The following is a 20,056-nucleotide window of genomic DNA, read 5'->3' as shown; positions in this document are numbered from 1 at the left end:
AACAAAAATGTGCAGATCATTAAAATTTAAAAGGATCTAAACTGCATCATATTACAAAAATAAATGTTCTGCCCTTCTGAAGGGCTTTTCAGTTTGGCCACTAGGTGGAGCTCATCTTATAGCATTACACTTTATTCCAGAAGATGGAGACCACAAACGGTTACTTTAAAGAAAATGTCTGCTTAAAAGAGTTTAGAAAATTCATGCCTGCGAGTCTATAAAGTATGGAAGTTTTTCTGTAGCATATTTAAATATAAAAGTGAAAACCAGAAATGCTTTTTCATTTTCAAAATGAAGATGCATTTTTTGACTCAAAATTAAAATGAAAAAGCAATCCGCCAAATAGCTTTTTCCTTTTCTTCTTCAACACCGCTTATTCTGTCCCTTAATTAAAATTATAATGAAAATGGTATTTGACATTTCATTTTCAAAAAGGTTCTCTAGTAAATATGTAGCAAAATTCATTTAGAAATGTCTACTTTTATCAGAAATGCTTTTTCATTTTCACAATGTAACTAACGCAAATGCAATCCTCTCTTTGCAGTTTTGCTTTAATTATGTCACAGAATGAGCGATGTTAAAGAAGAAAATGAAAAAGCATTTTGAAGTAGCCGGCAGATATGCTCATTTTTATAACAATAGAAAGGACGGTAAAAAATGCACGGAGTGCAAAATTTCATTAATGAACTTTCCATCATTGTCATCACAATGGTAACTTGTAGGGGTGCTATAAAATCTGGTCATTTTCTCCTTCACTCTCACTCATGGTGCAGAAACATAAGCATAGTAGGACAAAATAACTTGGCAAATCTCGGCAATACACAGTAAAAAAGCTAAACAACTAAACACATTTTGTCAAAAACCTACACTTAAACCCTAATCCGTCCAGACAGAAAAAAAGAATGATATCCCAGAATCCCTTGCTGTGCCGATCTAAAAGCAGCAACAAAGTTACACCTACTTCATAAAAATAATTTGAATGAAAGGAAAATAATTGTCTGAAAACTACGTGTTATTTTTAAGGTGATAAAAACAAAAAATGAGAAAAAAAAAGATTTATCTTAACTGAATTAAATAATTAAGTTAGATCAAAGTAAAAAAGTTTCTCCTTCCAGCATCCATATGTGGTCTTATCACCCTCTCACAGTGAAAAAAGTATTATCTGAGCTTCTCCATCCACTAAATCATCTTCAAATGGACACGCCATGCTGCTTCACCTCTCAACAAACTAACAAACTAAGCTTCAACTAAACCTGCTCCAGACCAGGTTATGTTCAGAGCATGAGTTGCCATGGTAACTTGACCTACCCTGCAACATACCTCCTTTTCTGAAACCGAAAGCTGAGGTTATCAACTTCCTTAGCCTCAAACTTATCGTGTGAGCTAGCATAACCTGCTTCCTGGAATATCCGCTAATGTCAGATGCATTCAAACTTGTAGCCTTAAGACCGGTTCTGTCCCTGTTCAAGATCCAAAAAGATTTATTGACTATATATAGATAGGTATAGAGAAAGAAAGCGCTAGTTGCATCACACCTACAACTGCTCACATTTTGCATTCCAAAGATGGACATGAAGCTTTCACTGTTCTAAGACATCTTTGTCTTTTACATTGTAAACAGGGGAGAGCGCGAACGCAGTCCTCCACTACCACAAATTACGCAGTTGAGATTCCCACATTTGGGGAATTTACAAGGGTCAGCACGGTCAGGGTGCAATGACAGAGCCTCACCTTGGGCAAACCACCTTCCTGATCATGGTGTCACCCCTTCCAGGTAAGTATGTCTTCTTGGGTTCAAACAAGGATGACTGCTTCCCCAGTCCTTGACTCTGGCAGTAGGTTTAGCAAGTGCCCCATGCATTTTCCTAATCCCCGAGTCAGACCCATGACCAAGGGCCTGTTGCACAAAAGTAGAATTAAGACATCCGGGATAAATGACTGAGCTGAGCTCAATGAATCCAAAACATATGCCTCCAGGCTTAATTGGTTACACAAAGACCAAGCCAGGATGAGCAGACACGGATTCATCAAGCCAGGTGTAACCAATCCTGGATAGCTGCGCGCTCACGGCTCACTCAAACAGTCCCCGCCACAGATCACAGATAAACTGATTCACCATGGCAACTAGAGCCGCGTACCTTTCCCCGTCGGAAGCACAAATCCTCATGGAGGCATACGAGGAGGTAAAAGATATAATTAAGAAGAAAGGCAACACTGCCACAGTGATAAAGCACACTCAAAATTTTTTTAAATTAAATTACCAGCCAATTAATTTTATGAAAATGTAACTTGTCATTTCAACCAGAAAATGTTATGTTTGTAAATCTTACGTGAATGAATCATGTCGATCGTACATAAAAATAATCCATTTAAAAGTTACTAATTTTAATCATGTTGATCCAACATGATACCGTTAAATTGGATACATTAGTAATCGCAAGGAATTGTCGGATTCCATTTTCTTTGTCTATCTGGGCAGATTGAGGTCTAAGTGTGAGTTTTTGTCCATGGGTTTTATTGTCTAGCTGTTTTACTCTGTTTTAACTAGTGATTTAAACTGATATGTTTATTTCTTTTCTGCACCATGAGTTAGAGTGTGGGAGAGGATGATGACAAAACCCTTGTGCGGTAAACTGTTCATGGAACTTAAGATAGAATTCGCATTATCTGAACTCCTGTCTTGTGACGTGGGACATTTCTGAGTATTTCATATCATTGATGTGAAAATTAAAAGACCCATTGATTGAAACTTTGGAAAACATTATCAATGTCAGATGTATAAATAAAATTAAGGCAAAAAATTAAGATATATCAACATACATTGTGTTAGGTAGTCATACAAATTTAAGTTGAATAAACTTAATTTAATGAGGTGTGACAAATTGAAGTGATTCAATTAAGTTGGATCAACTTTTATCTTTTGAGAGTGAGCAACAATATTAATTTAAAGTTGGGTCCAACTGCAGTATTTAGATTGAATCAACTTAAATTTATTAGTTTGAACCTAAGTACATTAAGTATGACCGATATGATTCATTTTTGTTCAAGTAACGCTATCTAACCATGTGGAAATCATTTCCATAATTTTTTTATGTTCATTCAAAGTGAACGTTTTTTGAGTGTAGTTTACCTGCTTTGTTTTATCCTTATTCAATAAAGGAACATAATGTTACACATTGTGTTTTCATATTTTAATGGAATGTGCATTATTTTATATGACAGAATACTAGGGGCCACTAAGGAAAAAAGGAAAAAGTCATAAATTTATGAGACTGGTTCTTTCTGCAGAAAAGCAACATATTCTTTTTACAGTTTTGATCGTTCTGACAATGTGATCCTTCATATTCTGGCACATCAGCATGTCTTCGTTTATGAAACCATACTGAAGGACAATTTCACGAAATGCCCCACATCTGTCATTTTAACAACTGTCCTCCTCTAAAACAACTGGTTACAATATTATGACCTGTATTTTTTCCCCCTCTGTGGCCTTAATATTCTATCATTTTACATATAGCCTTATAGTCTATGGGAAACTGTAAATTATTTAATGATAGCAACATCATCTAAAACTCATTATTTATCCAAAATGATTGAAATTAATGATCACGAACGTTTAAATAATTACAGTGGGTCTAGTTATATGTGTTAACAATGTATAGTGAGCAGTGAAATAACTATTGGTTTCCATTTGTGGCGACTGCTGACTGACATTAGGGATGAGATTAAATAGATCCTGGAATTTAGCCTGGTCTGGAGCAGGCTAGCTCCACAGAATAAATCTCCATGGTAATTTATACCATAACATATCCTCCTGCCCCCTATCCAGCTTTAGTGCAACCTGATTGAGGATCAATTGAGCCAGGATCACCAAGATATCCTGGCTTAATCCCTTATCCTACTTTTGTGCAACAGGCCCCTGGAACCGAAAACTGAGGTTATCAACTTCCTTAGCCTCAAACTTACCGTGAGAGCTAGCATAACCTGCTTTCTGGAATTCCCCCAGGGCTCACAGAAGTATGTCAACTTAACACAAAATAACAAAACACAAGCAGTGTTTTGACATTGCAAAAGTATTGGGGCCTGTTGCATCTTTTACCTCCTCGTATGCCTCCATGAGGATCACCAAGATATCCTGGCTTAATCCCTTATCCTACTTTTGTGCAACAGGCCCCAATACTTTTGCAATGTCAAAACACTGCTTGTGTTTTGTTATTTTGTGTTAAGTTGACATACTTCTGTGAGCCCTGGGGGGTATTCCAGAAAGCAGGTTATGCTAGCTCTCACTGTAAGTTTGAGGCTAAGGAAGTTGATAACCTCAGTTTTCGGTTCCAGGGGCCTGTTGCACAAAAGTAGGATAAGGGATTAAGCCAGGATTTCTTGGTGATCCTGGCTCAATTGATCCCCAATCAGGTTGCACTAAAGCTGGATAGGGGGCAGGAGGATATGTTATGGTATAAATTACCATGGAGATTTATTCTGTGGAGCTAGCCTGCTCCAGACCAGGCTAAATTCCAGGATCTATTTAATCTCATCCCTAATGTCAGTCAGCAGTCGCCACAAATGGAAACCAATAGTTATTTCACTGCTCACTATACATTGTTATCACATATAACTAGACCCGCTGTCATTATTTAAACGTTAGTGATCATTAATTTCAATCATTCTGGATAAATAATGAGTTTTAGACGATGTTGCTATCATTAGATAATTTACAGTGTCCCATAGACTATAAGGCTATATATAAAATGATAGAATATTAGGGCCACAGAGGGAAAAAAAGACAAGTCATAATATTGTAACCAGTTGTTTTAAAGGAGGACAGTTGTTAAAATGACAGATGTGGGGCATTTCGTGAAATTGTCCTTCAGTATGGTTTCATTAACGAAGACATGCTAATGTGCCAAAATATGAATTATCACATTGTCATGACTATCAGAACTTTAAAAAGAATATGTTGCTTTTCTGCAGAAAGAACCAGCCTCATAAATTTATGACTTTATCCTTTTTCCTCAGTGGGGCCCTAGTACTCTGTCATATAAAATAATACACATTCAATATGAATATAAAAACACAATGTGTAACATTATGTTCCTTTATTGAATAAGGACAAAACAAAGCAGGTCAACTACACTCAAAAAACGTTCACTTTGAATGAACATAAAAAAATTATGGAAATGATTTCCACATGATTAGATAGCGTTACTTGAACAAATATGAATCATATTGGTCCTACTTAATGTACTTAGGTTCAAACTAATAAGTTTAAGTGGCCCAGACGGCATCAGCCCCAGGATATTGAAGTCCTGTGCCGCCCAGCTATCCACTGTTTTCCAGCACCTCTTTAACCTGAGCCTCAGTCTGATGAGGGTGCCGGACACCTGGAAAACCGCATGTTTGGTTCCTGTTCCCAAGAAGACTGCACCCTCTGGACCTAGTGATTACCGTCCTGTTGCCCTCACGTCCCATGCAGCTAAAGTTCTGGAAAGGATTTTGTTGTCCCACCTGAGACCTCTGGTGAAACCATCTCTGGACCCACTTCAGTTTGCCTACCAGCCACAATTGGGGGTGGAGGATGCTGTTATTCACCTGCTGCAACGTGCTCACTCTCACCTGGATGGAGGGGGGGACACTGTGAGGGTCACATTCTTTGATTTCTCCAGTGCGTTCAACACCATCCAGCCCTGGTTACTGGGTGAGAAGCTGCAGCGGATGGGTGTGGACGGCGCCTTGGTCTTCTGGATCATTGATTACTTGTCAGACAGGCCGCAGTTTGTCCGGCTGGGCGGTGTCCTGTCTGACGTGGTGACAAGCAGTGTGGGGGCCCCACAGGGAACTGTGCTCTCTCCCTTCCTGTTCACTTTGTACACCAGTGACTTCCAGTACAACTCAGAGTCATGCCATCTTCAGAAGTTCTCTGATGACTCTGCTGTTGTTGGCTGCATTAATGGTGGGCGGGAGGAGGAGTACAGGGATCTTGTGGATAAATTTGTGAGATGGTCTGGAGAAAACAACCTGCTGCTGAATGTGGAAAAGACCAGAGAGATGGTGATGGACTTCAGGAAGAAACCACCAGCTTCCCAGCCTCTCAGCATCTTTGGCAGAGAGGTGGCAGAGGTAGAGGAGTACAAGTACTTGGGAGTAATCATCGACAACAGACTGAGCTGGAAGAGCAACAGCACTGCTGTGTATAAGAAGGCCAGCAGCAGACTCCATTTCCTGAGGAGGCTGAGGTCCTTCAACGTGTGCAGCAAGATGCTTGAAATATTCTACCAGTCTGTTGTGGCCAGCACTCTGTTCTTCTCGGTGGTCTGCTGGGGGGGCAGCATACCTGCTAGGGACAGCAATAGACTGAACAAACTGATCCGAAGAGCTGGCTCTGTAATTGGTTGCAAAATGGCCACGTTTGAATCTGTGATGGAGAGGAGGACTTTAAATAAACTGGTATCCATCATGGATAATCCTGAGCATCCTCTCCATCCTGTACTGGACGGTCAGCGGAGCTCCTTCTCCAACAGACTAAGGCAGCTTCGCTGTCACACAAACCGCTTCAGAAGATCTTTCATTCCCCACTCCATTGGACTCTATAACTTGTCATCCATGTGCAATAGATAAAGTCATTTATGGTCCGTCTATTTTCTCTCTCCTGATGTGGCATGCAATACGACTGTTCTAATTCACTGATGTTTCTTTACGATTGATTGTTCTGGTTCTCTGTCATCTATTGTGTGTAAGTTTGTATCTTGAGCCTAACGCCGACGCTGCAACAACTGAATTTCCTAAGCTGGGATCAATAAAGTATCTTTATCTTATCTTATCTTATCTTATCTTAAGTTGATTCAATTTAAATACTGCAGTTGGACCCAACTTTAAATTAATATTGTTCCTCACTCTCAAAAGATAAAAGTTGATCCAACTTAGTTGAAGCACTTCAATTGGTCACACCTCATTAAATTAAGTTTATTCAACTTAAATTTGTATGACTACCTAACACAATTTATGTTGATATATCTTGATTTTTTGCCTTAATTTTATTTATACATCTGACATTGATGATGTTTTCGAAAGTTACAGCCAATATCTTTTACATTAAAGACATGAAATACGCAGCAAAGTCCCACATCACAAGACAGGAGTTCAAATACCGCGATTTCTTCCTTAAGCATAGTAACATTAATATTGTACCGCACAAGGGGGTTTTGTCATCATCCTCTCCCACACTCTAACTCATGGTGCAGAAAAAAAAATAACCATTACAGTTTAAATCACTAGTTAAAACAGAGTAAAACAGCTAGACAATAAAACCCATGGACAAAAACTCACACTTAGACCCCAATCTGCCCAGATAGACAAAGAAAATGGAATCCCACAATTCCTTGCGATTACTAATGTATCCAATTTAACGGTATCATGTTGGATCAACATGATTGAAATTAGTAACTTTTAAACGGATTATTTTTATGTACGATCGAGATGATTCATTCACGTAAGATTTACAAACATAACATTTTCTGGTTGAAATGACAAGTTACATTTTCATAAAATTAATTGGCTGGTAATTTAATTTAAAAAAATTTTGAGTGTGCTTTATCACTGTGGTGGTGTTGCCTTTCTTCTTAATTATATCTTTTACCTCCTCGTATGCCTCCATGAGGATTTGTGCTTCTGACGGGGAAAGGTACGCGGCTCTAGTTGCCATGGTAAATCAGTTTATCTGTGATCTGTGGAGGGGTCTGTTTGAGTGAGCTGTGAGCGCGCACCTATCCAGGATTGGTTACACCTGGCTTGATGAATCCGTGTCTGCTCATCCTGGCTTGGTCTTTGTGTAACCAATTAAGCCTGGACGCACATGTTTTGGATTCATTGAGCTCAGCTCAGTCATTTATCCCCGGATGTCTTAATTCTACTTTTGTGCAACAGGCCACAGAAATGGAGGTATGTTTCAGGGTAGGTCAAGTTGCCATGGCAACTCATGCTCTGAACATAACCTGGTCGGGAGCAGGTTTAGTTGAAGGTTAGTTTGTTTACAGAGAGGTGAAGCAGCATGGCGTGTCCATTTGAAGATGATTTAGTGGATGAAAAAGCTCAGATAATACTTTTTCTACCGTGAGAGGGTGATAAGACCACATATGGATGCTGGAAATATTTTTTTTTTACTTTGATCTAACTTAATTATTTGTTTCAGTTAAAATAAATCATTTTTTGTAAGTCGGTTTAAAAATTACACGTAGTTTTCAGACGGTTATTTTACTTTCATTCAAAGTAATTCAATTAAGAATGTGTAACTTTGGTGCTGCTGTTAGAGCAGCACCGCAAAGGATTGTGGGATATCATTCCCTTTGCCTGTCTGGACGGATTTGGGTTTAAGTGTGGGTTTTTGACCAAATGTGTTTAGTTGTTTAGCTGTTTTACTGTGTTTTGCCATGCTTCGCCGAGTTATTTTGCCGTACTGAGCTTACGTCTCTGCACCATGAGTGAGAGTGAAGGAGATGATGGTTAGTTTATATAGCACCCCTACGGCTTGATATTGTAATGACAATCAAGGAAAATTCTTTAACGGATTTTTGCGCACCGTGCATTATTCCCCTGTCTTTTTTATTGTTATAAAAATGAGTATATCTGCCGGCTCAAACTTAGGCATTTGAGAGTTCAAGAAATTTAATTAATTAAGATGGAAAAAAATATGAATTGAATTGGAGTAATATGACATTTAGTTAGATAAATACGTAAATTTGAGTTGTAGAAACAATTATTGAGTTTTATAGACGTAAGAAATTAGGTTGAATAAATTTAACTCAATTTTTTGTTACCAATAGAAGTAATTCATTTAAGTTGGCAAAATTGGATGAGTTATATATGTATGTGCGTCACAAGGAAAATGGAAATAAGATCAGAAACTCATGCGTTTACTTTGTCTGCTCTTTTTCTACACTCAGAAACTCTTTTTTTGATCATGCAGCCGTGTTACTTTTTTGATGGTCGTGTAATCTTCATACGCCGTCATTAAAATCTCAGACTCCGTTTCACTGAAGCACAGCGTTTTTTTTTTTTCACCACGCTTTTCCATGGTGACTCCAGAAATCAGCGATCCATTGAGAATGTCTTTATGTACCTGCCGTGCACCCCAATCACCCAGGGTTACCAAGTCGAGCGTAATTACGCCAACTCATATCCGGTCTTTTGGAACCGACATACCCTGAGTAAGCAAGTTAAGGCGGATTTCAGCCAGAGTTCAGGCTTAAAGTCAGGCTAGTTTAAACATGCTTCCTGGAATACCCCCCAGCTTTATGGCCGGAAAAAGAATTGTTTTACAGTTTCTATTCCTGTTAAAAGAAACATTCATTGGCTTGTGGGTCCCCACCCCCACCCACCAGTGACATCAGAAGGCTAAGAACTTGTCTTCCAGCTGTGGAGCTTACTAAAGGCAGTACGTGTTCAACTTCCTGCTGAAAAGCAAACCTATGTGGAGCCAGCTCAATCAGTCATGAAACACTTGGCAGAATCCCATAAGAAGATGTTAGTTGCCTGTCGGTGCAACACAAGACGTCTTAAGTTCAGTCAAAATTGAATGTTCTAAGGGTGTGGTTTCCATGCCCCCTTTGCTTGGCTCAGAGGCCACTTTTCTGGCTGTTGTTTCCTACTTGAGCTCAAACTTGCTGTGGAAAGAGATGCGACTTTTGCGTTGTACCACATCCCCAATGCAAGGGAGGATTTTGTGGTGGTTTTCCACACCCAACGGCTGATGTCTTTTGCACCTGGCCAGCCATCTTTGTAAGGAAGGGACACTAACGCTAACGTCAGACGCATGCAAGCCAATGTAGCCTATAGACGGGCTCTGGTCCTGTCCAAGATCCAACAAAATGTAACGCGTAAATATAGATATAGATAGGGATAGAGAGAGAGAAAGCACTAGTTGCATCACACCTAAAACTGCTCACATTTTGCATTCCGAAGATGGACATGAAGCTTTCACTGTTCTAAGACATCTTTGTCTTTTACATTGTAAACAGGGGAGAGCGCGAACGCAGTCCCCCACTACCACAAATTATGCAGTTGAGATTCCCACATTTGGGGAATTCACAAGGGTCAGCACGGTCAGGGTGCAATGACAGAGCCTCGCCTTGGGCAAACCACCTTCTTGATCATGGTGTCACCCTGCCAGGTAAGTATGTCTTCTTGGGTTCAAACAAGGATGACTGCTTCCCCAGTCCTTGACTCTGGCAGTAGGTTTAGCAAGTGCCCCATGCATTTTCCTAATCCCCGAGTCAGACCCATGACCAATACTTTTTGCCATGTTAAAACACTGCTTGTGTTTTGTTATATTGTGTAAAGTTGACATACTTCTGTGAGCCCTGCTTTATGGCCGGAAAAAGAATTGTTTTACAGTTTCTTTTCCTGTTAAAAGAAACATTCATTGGCTTGTGGGTCCCCATCCCCACCCACCAGTGACATCAGAAGGCTGAGAACTTGTCTTCCAGCTGTGGAGCTTACTAAAGGCAGTACGTGTTCAACTTCCTGCTGAAAAGCAAATCTATGTGGAGCCAGCTCAATCAGTCATGAAACGCTTGGCAGAATCCCATAAGAAGATGTTAGTTGCCTGTCAGTGCAACACAAGACGTCTTGAGTTCAGTCAAAATTGAATGTTCTAAGGGTGTGGTTTCCATGCCCCCTTTGCTTGGCTCAGAGGCCACTTTTCTGGCTGTTGTTTCCTACTTGAGCTCAAACTTGCTTTGGAAAGAGATGTGACTTTTGCGTTGTCCCACATCCCCAATGCAAGGGAGGATTTTGTGGTGGTTTTCCACACCCAACGGCTGATGTCTTTTGCACCTGGCCAGCCATCTTTGTAAGGAAGGGACACTAACGCTAACGTCAGACGCATGCAAGCCAATGTAGCCTATAGACGGGCTCTGGTCCTGTCCAAGATCCAACAAAATGTAACGCGTATATATAGATATAGATAGGGATAGAGAGAGAGAAAGCACTAGTTGCATCACACCTAAAACTGCTCACATTTTGCATTCCGAAGATGGACATGAAGCTTTCACTGTTCTAAGACATCTTTGTCTTTTACATTGTAAACAGGGGAGAGCGCGAACGCAGTCCCCCACTACCACAAATTATGCAGTTGAGATTCCCACATTTGGGGAATTCACAAGGGTCAGCACGGTCAGGGTGCAATGACAGAGCCTCGCCTTGGGCAAACCACCTTCTTGATCATGGTGTCACCCCTGCCAGGTAAGTATGTCTTCTTGGGTTCAAACAAGGATGACTGCTTCCCCAGTCCTTGACTCTGGCAGTAGGTTTAGCAAGTGCCCCATGCATTTTCCTAATCCCCGAGTCAGACCCATGACCAATACTTTTTGCCATGTTAAAACACTGCTTGTGTTTTGTTATATTGTGTAAAGTTGACATACTTCTGTGAGCCCTGCTTTATGGCCGGAAAAAGAATTGTTTTACAGTTTCTTTTCCTGTTAAAAGAAACATTCATTGGCTTGTGGGTCCCCATCCCCACCCACCAGTGACATCAGAAGGCTGAGAACTTGTCTTCCAGCTGTGGAGCTTACTAAAGGCAGTACGTGTTCAACTTCCTGCTGAAAAGCAAATCTATGTGGAGCCAGCTCAATCAGTCATGAAACGCTTGGCAGAATCCCATAAGAAGATGTTAGTTGCCTGTCAGTGCAACACAAGACGTCTTGAGTTCAGTCAAAATTGAATGTTCTAAGGGTGTGGTTTCCATGCCCCCTTTGCTTGGCTCAGAGGCCACTTTTCTGGCTGTTGTTTCCTACTTGAGCTCAAACTTGCTTTGGAAAGAGATGTGACTTTTGCGTTGTCCCACATCCCCAATGCAAGGGAGGATTTTGTGGTGGTTTTCCACACCCAACGGCTGATGTCTTTTGCACCTGGCCAGCCATCTTTGTAAGGAAGGGACACTAACGCTAACGTCAGACGCATGCAAGCCAATGTAGCCTATAGACGGGCTCTGGTCCTGTCCAAGATCCAACAAAATGTAACGCGTATATATAGATATAGATAGGGATAGAGAGAGAGAAAGCACTAGTTGCATCACACCTAAAACTGCTCACATTTTGCATTCCGAAGATGGACATGAAGCTTTCACTGTTCTAAGACATCTTTGTCTTTTACATTGTAAACAGGGGAGAGCGCGAACGCAGTCCCCCACTACCACAAATTATGCAGTTGAGATTCCCACATTTGGGGAATGACAGAGCCTCACCTGGGCAAACCACCTTCTTGATCATGGTGTCACCCCTGCCAGGTAAGTATGTCTTCTTGGGTTCAAACAAGGATGACTGCTTCCCCAGTCCTTGACTCTGGCAGTAGGTTTAGCAAGTGCCCCATGCATTTTCCTAATCCCCGAGTCAGACCCATGACCAATACTTTTTGCCATGTTAAAACACTGCTTGTGTTTTGTTATATTGTGTAAAGTTGACATACTTCTGTGAGCCCTGCTTTATGGCCGGAAAAAGAATTGTTTTACAGTTTCTTTTCCTGTTAAAAGAAACATTCATTGGCTTGTGGGTCCCCATCCCCACCCACCAGTGACATCAGAAGGCTGAGAACTTGTCTTCCAGCTGTGGAGCTTACTAAAGGCAGTACGTGTTCAACTTCCTGCTGAAAAGCAAATCTATGTGGAGCCAGCTCAATCAGTCATGAAACGCTTGGCAGAATCCCATAAGAAGATGTTAGTTGCCTGTCAGTGCAACACAAGACGTCTTGAGTTCAGTCAAAATTGAATGTTCTAAGGGTGTGGTTTCCATGCCCCCTTTGCTTGGCTCAGAGGCCACTTTTCTGGCTGTTGTTTCCTACTTGAGCTCAAACTTGCTGTGGAAAGAGATGTGACTTTTGCGTTGTCCCACATCCCCAATGCAAGGGAGGATTTTGTGGTGGTTTTCCACACCCAACGGCTGATGTCTTTTGCACCTGGCCAGCCATCTTTGTAAGGAAGGGACACTAACGCTAACGTCAGACGCATGCAAGCCAATGTAGCCTATAGACGGGCTCTGGTCCTGTCCAAGATCCAACAAAATGTAACGCGTATATATAGATATAGATAGGGATAGAGAGAGAGAAAGCACTAGTTGCATCACACCTAAAACTGCTCACATTTTGCATTCCGAAGATGGACATGAAGCTTTCACTGTTCTAAGACATCTTTGTCTTTTACATTGTAAACAGGGGAGAGCGCGAACGCAGTCCCCCACTACCACAAATTATGCAGTTGAGATTCCCACATTTGGGGAATTCACAAGGGTCAGCACGGTCAGGGTGCAATGACAGAGCCTCGCCTTGGGCAAACCACCTTCTTGATCATGGTGTCACCCCTGCCAGGTAAGTATGTCTTCTTGGGTTCAAACAAGGATGACTGCTTCCCCAGTCCTTGACTCTGGCAGTAGGTTTAGCAAGTGCCCCATGCATTTTCCTAATCCCCGAGTCAGACCCATGACCAATACTTTTTGCCATGTTAAAACACTGCTTGTGTTTTGTTATATTGTGTAAAGTTGACATACTTCTGTGAGCCCTGCTTTATGGCCGGAAAAAGAATTGTTTTACAGTTTCTTTTCCTGTTAAAAGAAACATTCATTGGCTTGTGGGTCCCCATCCCCACCCACCAGTGACATCAGAAGGCTGAGAACTTGTCTTCCAGCTGTGGAGCTTACTAAAGGCAGTACGTGTTCAACTTCCTGCTGAAAAGCAAATCTATGTGGAGCCAGCTCAATCAGTCATGAAACGCTTGGCAGAATCCCATAAGAAGATGTTAGTTGCCTGTCAGTGCAACACAAGACGTCTTGAGTTCAGTCAAAATTGAATGTTCTAAGGGTGTGGTTTCCATGCCCCCTTTGCTTGGCTCAGAGGCCACTTTTCTGGCTGTTGTTTCCTACTTGAGCTCAAACTTGCTGTGGAAAGAGATGTGACTTTTGCGTTGTCCCACATCCCCAATGCAAGGGAGGATTTTGTGGTGGTTTTCCACACCCAACGGCTGATGTCTTTTGCACCTGGCCAGCCATCTTTGTAAGGAAGGGACACTAACGCTAACGTCAGACGCATGCAAGCCAATGTAGCCTATAGACGGGCTCTGGTCCTGTCCAAGATCCAACAAAATGTAACGCGTATATATAGATAGGGATAGAGAGAGAGAAAGCACTAGTTGCATCACACCTAAAACTGCTCACATTTTGCATTCCGAAGATGGACATGAAGCTTTCACTGTTCTAAGACATCTTTGTCTTTTACATTGTAAACAGGGGAGAGCGCGAACGCAGTCCCCCACTACCACAAATTATGCAGTTGAGATTCCCACATTTGGGGAATTCACAAGGGTCAGCACGGTCAGGGTGCAATGACAGAGCCTCGCCTTGGGCAAACCACCTTCTTGATCATGGTGTCACCCCTGCCAGGTAAGTATGTCTTCTTGGGTTCAAACAAGGATGACTGCTTCCCCAGTCCTTGACTCTGGCAGTAGGTTTAGCAAGTGCCCCATGCATTTTCCTAATCCCCGAGTCAGACCCATGACCAATACTTTTTGCCATGTTAAAACACTGCTTGTGTTTTGTTATATTGTGTAAAGTTGACATACTTCTGTGAGCCCTGCTTTATGGCCGGAAAAAGAATTGTTTTACAGTTTCTTTTCCTGTTAAAAGAAACATTCATTGGCTTGTGGGTCCCCATCCCCACCCACCAGTGACATCAGAAGGCTGAGAACTTGTCTTCCAGCTGTGGAGCTTACTAAAGGCAGTACGTGTTCAACTTCCTGCTGAAAAGCAAATCTATGTGGAGCCAGCTCAATCAGTCATGAAACGCTTGGCAGAATCCCATAAGAAGATGTTAGTTGCCTGTCAGTGCAACACAAGACGTCTTGAGTTCAGTCAAAATTGAATGTTCTAAGGGTGTGGTTTCCATGCCCCCTTTGCTTGGCTCAGAGGCCACTTTTCTGGCTGTTGTTTCCTACTTGAGCTCAAACTTGCTGTGGAAAGAGATGTGACTTTTGCGTTGTCCCACATCCCCAATGCAAGGGAGGATTTTGTGGTGGTTTTCCACACCCAACGGCTGATGTCTTTTGCACCTGGCCAGCCATCTTTGTAAGGAAGGGACACTAACGCTAACGTCAGACGCATGCAAGCCAATGTAGCCTATAGACGGGCTCTGGTCCTGTCCAAGATCCAACAAAATGTAACGCGTATATATAGATATAGATAGGGATAGAGAGAGAGAAAGCACTAGTTGCATCACACCTAAAACTGCTCACATTTTGCATTCCGAAGATGGACATGAAGCTTTCACTGTTCTAAGACATCTTTGTCTTTTACATTGTAAACAGGGGAGAGCGCGAACGCAGTCCCCCACTACCACAAATTATGCAGTTGAGATTCCCACATTTGGGGAATTCACAAGGGTCAGCACGGTCAGGGTGCAATGACAGAGCCTCGCCTTGGGCAAACCACCTTCTTGATCATGGTGTCACCCCTGCCAGGTAAGTATGTCTTCTTGGGTTCAAACAAGGATGACTGCTTCCCCAGTCCTTGACTCTGGCAGTAGGTTTAGCAAGTGCCCCATGCATTTTCCTAATCCCCGAGTCAGACCCATGACCAATACTTTTTGCCATGTTAAAACACTGCTTGTGTTTTGTTATATTGTGTAAAGTTGACATACTTCTGTGAGCCCTGCTTTATGGCCGGAAAAAGAATTGTTTTACAGTTTCTTTTCCTGTTAAAAGAAACATTCATTGGCTTGTGGGTCCCCATCCCCACCCACCAGTGACATCAGAAGGCTGAGAACTTGTCTTCCAGCTGTGGAGCTTACTAAAGGCAGTACGTGTTCAACTTCCTGCTGAAAAGCAAATCTATGTGGAGCCAGCTCAATCAGTCATGAAACGCTTGGCAGAATCCCATAAGAAGATGTTAGTTGCCTGTCAGTGCAACACAAGACGTCTTGAGTTCAGTCAAAATTGAATGTTCTAAGGGTGTGGTTTCCATGCCCCCTTTGCTTGGCTCAGAGGCCACTTTTCTGGCTGTTGTTTCCTACTTGAGCTCAAACTTGCTGTGGAAAGAGATGTGACTTTTGCGTTGTCCCACATCCCCAATGCAAGGGAGGATTTTGTGGTGGTTTTCCACACCCAACGGCTGATGTCTTTTGCACCTGGCCAGCCATCTTTGTAAGGAAGGGACACTAACGCTAACGTCAGACGCATGCAAGCCAATGTAGCCTATAGACGGGCTCTGGTCCTGTCCAAGATCCAACAAAATGTAACGCGTATATATAGATATAGATAGGGATAGAGAGAGAGAAAGCACTAGTTGCATCACACCTAAAACTGCTCACATTTTGCATTCCGAAGATGGACATGAAGCTTTCACTGTTCTAAGACATCTTTGTCTTTTACATTGTAAACAGGGGAGAGCGCGAACGCAGTCCCCCACTACCACAAATTATGCAGTTGAGATTCCCACATTTGGGGAATTCACAAGGGTCAGCACGGTCAGGGTGCAATGACAGAGCCTCGCCTTGGGCAAACCACCTTCTTGATCATGGTGTCACCCCTGCCAGGTAAGTATGTCTTCTTGGGTTCAAACAAGGATGACTGCTTCCCCAGTCCTTGACTCTGGCAGTAGGTTTAGCAAGTGCCCCATGCATTTTCCTAATCCCCGAGTCAGACCCATGACCAATACTTTTTGCCATGTTAAAACACTGCTTGTGTTTTGTTATATTGTGTAAAGTTGACATACTTCTGTGAGCCCTGCTTTATGGCCGGAAAAAGAATTGTTTTACAGTTTCTTTTCCTGTTAAAAGAAACATTCATTGGCTTGTGGGTCCCCATCCCCACCCACCAGTGACATCAGAAGGCTGAGAACTTGTCTTCCAGCTGTGGAGCTTACTAAAGGCAGTACGTGTTCAACTTCCTGCTGAAAAGCAAATCTATGTGGAGCCAGCTCAATCAGTCATGAAACGCTTGGCAGAATCCCATAAGAAGATGTTAGTTGCCTGTCAGTGCAACACAAGACGTCTTGAGTTCAGTCAAAATTGAATGTTCTAAGGGTGTGGTTTCCATGCCCCCTTTGCTTGGCTCAGAGGCCACTTTTCTGGCTGTTGTTTCCTACTTGAGCTCAAACTTGCTGTGGAAAGAGATGTGACTTTTGCGTTGTCCCACATCCCCAATGCAAGGGAGGATTTTGTGGTGGTTTTCCACACCCAACGGCTGATGTCTTTTGCACCTGGCCAGCCATCTTTGTAAGGAAGGGACACTAACGCTAACGTCAGACGCATGCAAGCCAATGTAGCCTATAGACGGGCTCTGGTCCTGTCCAAGATCCAACAAAATGTAACGCGTATATATAGATAGGGATAGAGAGAGAGAAAGCACTAGTTGCATCACACCTAAAACTGCTCACATTTTGCATTCCGAAGATGGACATGAAGCTTTCACTGTTCTAAGACATCTTTGTCTTTTACATTGTAAACAGGGGAGAGCGCGAACGCAGTCCCCCACTACCACAAATTATGCAGTTGAGATTCCCACATTTGGGGAATTCACAAGGGTCAGCACGGTCAGGGTGCAATGACAGAGCCTCGCCTTGGGCAAACCACCTTCTTGATCATGGTGTCACCCCTGCCAGGTAAGTATGTCTTCTTGGGTTCAAACAAGGATGACTGCTTCCCCAGTCCTTGACTCTGGCAGTAGGTTTAGCAAGTGCCCCATGCATTTTCCTAATCCCCGAGTCAGACCCATGACCAATACTTTTTGCCATGTTAAAACACTGCTTGTGTTTTGTTATATTGTGTAAAGTTGACATACTTCTGTGAGCCCTGCTTTATGGCCGGAAAAAGAATTGTTTTACAGTTTCTTTTCCTGTTAAAAGAAACATTCATTGGCTTGTGGGTCCCCATCCCCACCCACCAGTGACATCAGAAGGCTGAGAACTTGTCTTCCAGCTGTGGAGCTTACTAAAGGCAGTACGTGTTCAACTTCCTGCTGAAAAGCAAATCTATGTGGAGCCAGCTCAATCAGTCATGAAACGCTTGGCAGAATCCCATAAGAAGATGTTAGTTGCCTGTCAGTGCAACACAAGACGTCTTGAGTTCAGTCAAAATTGAATGTTCTAAGGGTGTGGTTTCCATGCCCCCTTTGCTTGGCTCAGAGGCCACTTTTCTGGCTGTTGTTTCCTACTTGAGCTCAAACTTGCTGTGGAAAGAGATGTGACTTTTGCGTTGTCCCACATCCCCAATGCAAGGGAGGATTTTGTGGTGGTTTTCCACACCCAACGGCTGATGTCTTTTGCACCTGGCCAGCCATCTTTGTAAGGAAGGGACACTAACGCTAACGTCAGACGCATGCAAGCCAATGTAGCCTATAGACGGGCTCTGGTCCTGTCCAAGATCCAACAAAATGTAACGCGTATATATAGATATAGATAGGGATAGAGAGAGAGAAAGCACTAGTTGCATCACACCTAAAACTGCTCACATTTTGCATTCCGAAGATGGACATGAAGCTTTCACTGTTCTAAGACATCTTTGTCTTTTACATTGTAAACAGGGGAGAGCGCGAACGCAGTCCCCCACTACCACAAATTATGCAGTTGAGATTCCCACATTTGGGGAATTCACAAGGGTCAGCACGGTCAGGGTGCAATGACAGAGCCTCGCCTTGGGCAAACCACCTTCTTGATCATGGTGTCACCCCTGCCAGGTAAGTATGTCTTCTTGGGTTCAAACAAGGATGACTGCTTCCCCAGTCCTTGACTCTGGCAGTAGGTTTAGCAAGTGCCCCATGCATTTTCCTAATCCCCGAGTCAGACCCATGACCAATACTTTTTGCCATGTTAAAACACTGCTTGTGTTTTGTTATATTGTGTAAAGTTGACATACTTCTGTGAGCCCTGCTTTATGGCCGGAAAAAGAATTGTTTTACAGTTTCTTTTCCTGTTAAAAGAAACATTCATTGGCTTGTGGGTCCCCATCCCCACCCACCAGTGACATCAGAAGGCTGAGAACTTGTCTTCCAGCTGTGGAGCTTACTAAAGGCAGTACGTGTTCAACTTCCTGCTGAAAAGCAAATCTATGTGGAGCCAGCTCAATCAGTCATGAAACGCTTGGCAGAATCCCATAAGAAGATGTTAGTTGCCTGTCAGTGCAACACAAGACGTCTTGAGTTCAGTCAAAATTGAATGTTCTAAGGGTGTGGTTTCCATGCCCCCTTTGCTTGGCTCAGAGGCCACTTTTCTGGCTGTTGTTTCCTACTTGAGCTCAAACTTGCTGTGGAAAGAGATGTGACTTTTGCGTTGTCCCACATCCCCAATGCAAGGGAGGATTTTGTGGTGGTTTTCCACACCCAACGGCTGATGTCTTTTGCACCTGGCCAGCCATCTTTGTAAGGAAGGGACACTAACGCTAACGTCAGACGCATGCAAGCCAATGTAGCCTATAGACGGGCTCTGGTCCTGTCCAAGATCCAACAAAATGTAACGCGTATATATAGATAGGGATAGAGAGAGAGAAAGCACTAGTTGCATCACACCTAAAACTGCTCACATTTTGCATTCCGAAGATGGACATGAAGCTTTCACTGTTCTAAGACATCTTTGTCTTTTACATTGTAAACAGGGGAGAGCGCGAACGCAGTCCCCCACTACCACAAATTATGCAGTTGAGATTCCCACATTTGGGGAATTCACAAGGGTCAGCACGGTCAGGGTGCAATGACAGAGCCTCGCCTTGGGCAAACCACCTTCTTGATCATGGTGTCACCCCTGCCAGGTAAGTATGTCTTCTTGGGTTCAAACAAGGATGACTGCTTCCCCAGTCCTTGACTCTGGCAGTAGGTTTAGCAAGTGCCCCATGCATTTTCCTAATCCCCGAGTCAGACCCATGACCAATACTTTTTGCCATGTTAAAACACTGCTTGTGTTTTGTTATATTGTGTAAAGTTGACATACTTCTGTGAGCCCTGCTTTATGGCCGGAAAAAGAATTGTTTTACAGTTTCTTTTCCTGTTAAAAGAAACATTCATTGGCTTGTGGGTCCCCATCCCCACCCACCAGTG

General features: G+C 42.7%; 2 protein-coding genes, 10 non-coding genes and 1 pseudogene across 14 annotated transcripts in view; 1 reads left to right on the top strand and 12 right to left on the bottom strand.

Annotated features, from left to right (window-relative positions):
- LOC101169839 (NLR family CARD domain-containing protein 3) overlaps nt 1-20,056 on the bottom strand; it is a 1,010,604-nt gene that overhangs the window by 19,217 nt on the left and 971,331 nt on the right. Inside the window, exon 1 of one of the 3 annotated variants that reach the window (XM_023961876.1) lies at nt 1,254-1,263. The exons of the other annotated variants lie outside the window; for them this stretch is intronic. The gene's annotated coding sequence lies outside the window, so the exon portion shown is untranslated. Of the gene's footprint in view, nt 1-1,253; nt 1,264-20,056 lie in introns of those variants that run through there. 3 annotated transcript variants of the gene reach the window in all.
- LOC105355408 (NACHT, LRR and PYD domains-containing protein 12-like) overlaps nt 1-20,056 on the top strand; it is a 768,227-nt gene that overhangs the window by 90,595 nt on the left and 657,576 nt on the right. The window lies entirely within an intron of this gene.
- Nucleotides 1,619-1,782, bottom strand: LOC111946576. The gene has a single exon (XR_002872310.1). It is a non-coding gene; the product is annotated as a U1 spliceosomal RNA (small nuclear RNA).
- Nucleotides 10,008-10,170, bottom strand: LOC111946574. Its single transcript, XR_002872308.1, has one exon. It is a non-coding gene; the product is annotated as a U1 spliceosomal RNA (small nuclear RNA).
- Nucleotides 11,080-11,243, bottom strand: LOC111946573. The gene has a single exon (XR_002872307.1). It is a non-coding gene; the product is annotated as a U1 spliceosomal RNA (small nuclear RNA).
- LOC111946578 lies at nt 12,153-12,285 on the bottom strand (annotated as a pseudogene).
- LOC111946572 lies at nt 13,195-13,358 on the bottom strand. Its single transcript, XR_002872306.1, has one exon. It is a non-coding gene; the product is annotated as a U1 spliceosomal RNA (small nuclear RNA).
- On the bottom strand, nt 14,262-14,425 carry LOC111946571. The gene has a single exon (XR_002872305.1). It is a non-coding gene; the product is annotated as a U1 spliceosomal RNA (small nuclear RNA).
- Nucleotides 15,335-15,498, bottom strand: LOC111946570. The gene has a single exon (XR_002872304.1). It is a non-coding gene; the product is annotated as a U1 spliceosomal RNA (small nuclear RNA).
- On the bottom strand, nt 16,408-16,571 carry LOC111946569. The gene has a single exon (XR_002872303.1). It is a non-coding gene; the product is annotated as a U1 spliceosomal RNA (small nuclear RNA).
- On the bottom strand, nt 17,475-17,638 carry LOC111946568. Its single transcript, XR_002872302.1, has one exon. It is a non-coding gene; the product is annotated as a U1 spliceosomal RNA (small nuclear RNA).
- LOC111946567 lies at nt 18,548-18,711 on the bottom strand. The gene has a single exon (XR_002872301.1). It is a non-coding gene; the product is annotated as a U1 spliceosomal RNA (small nuclear RNA).
- LOC111946565 lies at nt 19,615-19,778 on the bottom strand. Its single transcript, XR_002872300.1, has one exon. It is a non-coding gene; the product is annotated as a U1 spliceosomal RNA (small nuclear RNA).

The sequence above is a fragment of the Oryzias latipes genome, chromosome 2 (assembly GCF_002234675.1).
Source record: "Oryzias latipes chromosome 2, ASM223467v1".
Taxonomy (NCBI): domain Eukaryota; kingdom Metazoa; phylum Chordata; class Actinopteri; order Beloniformes; family Adrianichthyidae; genus Oryzias; species Oryzias latipes.
Note: the sequence above shows the minus strand (reverse complement) of the source record. Positions and strands in the feature narration are given on the sequence as shown.